General features: G+C 31.3%; 1 long non-coding RNA gene across 1 annotated transcript; it reads left to right on the forward strand.

Annotated features, from left to right (window-relative positions):
- The first annotated feature begins 462 nt into the window (after window positions 1-462).
- LOC140174595 (uncharacterized) lies at window positions 463-1422 on the forward strand. Its single transcript, XR_011864331.1, has 2 exons — window positions 463-776; window positions 997-1422. It is a non-coding gene; the product is annotated as an uncharacterized lncRNA (long non-coding RNA).
- Window positions 1423-2355: the final 933 nt, after the last annotated feature.

Genomic DNA, 2355 nt, shown 5'->3' on the forward strand with positions numbered 1-2355 from the left:
TATTTTTTTCCGAAATTTCATCGAACACCCTTCGTGCAGATTTTATATATTTATTGCTAGCATAAGCTAGATAATGTATCTTTGGTAGTCAGAACCAAAGAATACAATACAACAAAAGAAACACATTGTTTCTTGGAAGACAAGTTATCATGAGGTAAATTGCTACCCATAAAGGAAGGCTGAAGGCAATATCTTATCCAGTGTTATCAAAATTGTACCGACTCGCCTGGTTGGATCGGAAATCCGGTGACTGGTAACAAAATCAGTCAGAATGAACTAGCTGAACGATAAAGAAAAAGAACTGGAATGACCCAGTTTGAACCGGTCAGGTTTGACGAAAACCGGCGAATCGACAGATTTAAAAAAATTCAGACTGGTTCGAATTCTATTTTTTTTTGTTTTTTCTTCGGTGTAACGGCGTCGTTTCAATTATATTAAAAAAACTGAACCGAAAGCAAAGAAACCCTAGCTCGAAGCCATTCTCTTTCCCCAAACTCATGAGAGAGACCTGAGAGAAACCTGTTCAACCAGCGCCACCTCCATCGAACGGTGCAACGTCGACAACTACTGCTACTCAGAGTCGTCGTCTTGTGCCACTGTCTTGTCCTGTGTGTCCATCGCTCCTGCTACTGCTACTACTCGTCGCCTCCTGTCTGTGCCACTGTGTATTCGTCGTTGTCCTCCTTTTGTCAGTCCGGTCGTCCCTGTCATTGTCGTCGGCGCTGTGCTTCTTCTCTGATCTCCCTCTTCTCTGCCGGCGGTGTATCAGTCATAAGGTATATATTTTTATTTTTTTAACTTATTCAGTATTTTAAATTTTCAATAATTTAGTACTTTAGTTAGAATTAATTGATTAATGATGTTGATTATCTATGTTGATTATATTTGGTTGATTATAAGTGTATAATTTGTTAATTTCTGTTTGATTTCTATTAGATTGTTCAGTTTTTTATTTTAGTATAATGAGATATATATTGAAATCCGTATCTTTTTTAGTAGATCCGCTATCCCTTCATGGTGAGGTGACTCTGTTTTCTCATCCTTGAATGATTTAGATCTCTTGTCTTCAGTTCTCCTACTTGTTTGAATACCCTTGGTGTCTCCTAGAGATCTTATAATTTTTGAATTGGTGAATAGAGAGACAACCATTTTGAATGCAAAGGGTGAAGGTTGACCTTGAACCACTGCCAAATTTTAACAAGCTTCATTATATTTGGTGAATGAAGTTAAGCTACCAAGAGATTGATAACTTGTTGAACTAATATTAAAAGTATAAGAAAAGGTGAATGAATGAAATGAATCCAAGATTGAAAATGATCATGATGGGTTAATTGGTACATATTTGGTACAAGGTGTAATATATTGTTGATTATAGTGTAATATATTCTTATTATATGTGATATATTATTGTTATATTTGATTGATGTTGTATATTATTTTTAGTAGATTATTGTTGTATATTATTCCTGTAGATTAATCATTTAGTCTTGGTAGATTAGTCATTTAGTTTTGGTTGAGATTTAATATTTATTAAAATGTTATTGAAGAGATATTATATTTTAAATATTAATTTTTAAGTTTTTGACTATTTTATATATTTTATTTATGTAAAACCGAGTTAACCGATTGAATTAGTAACGTACTGATTAAATCAATAATCCAGTAATCAAATAATTTAATTGATTTGATTACCAGTTTGATTCTCACACCTATGGTGTTATCAATTTTCACTTTCATTTTGAAACTCAAATGCAAATGGAGGTACTAACCCATCGAATGTATTAGTAAAGAGAATCAGAAAAGAGATCACCCAATTTTTTTTAATTCATGTCCCACAATAAGAATTGGACATAAATAAAAACATAGTAATAGGACAGACAATCTTAATCCTATTAAAAACACCATTCCAAACTTATTGAGCCTTATTTTAACATTTGATAACTTAGGTCCGAGACTTTGCAGATTAAAACAAAGTGGAGTGGCAACAAATCCAAAGAAAAAAGCCCAATAAAAAAACATGATTAAGTGTGGTTTTTTTTCTCGGGGTACAAGTTCTCGTTATTAATAATCAAATTTTTTCAATAATATTGTAATTCAATTCATTAATATTATAAAAAATTACGTCAATAGTAGATAATATTTTTCCTTTCATAAATCCATCTTTTAGATTTTAAATTTATGTTACAATCTAACTCTTAAATTTAGCCTAAAATTGTGGCTAGTCCAAAAATATCTCTCATCAGAATCTATATCCACAAAAGAATTTATGTGTATCTCGTATGAATCTATCTAAAATTATCTTTAAATTCTTTTTTTAAACATTATAAATAAAGAATTTAAAACATATTTAATATG

This window comes from Arachis hypogaea, chromosome 8 (assembly GCF_003086295.3).
Source record: "Arachis hypogaea cultivar Tifrunner chromosome 8, arahy.Tifrunner.gnm2.J5K5, whole genome shotgun sequence".
Lineage (NCBI taxonomy): Eukaryota > Viridiplantae > Streptophyta > Magnoliopsida > Fabales > Fabaceae > Arachis > Arachis hypogaea.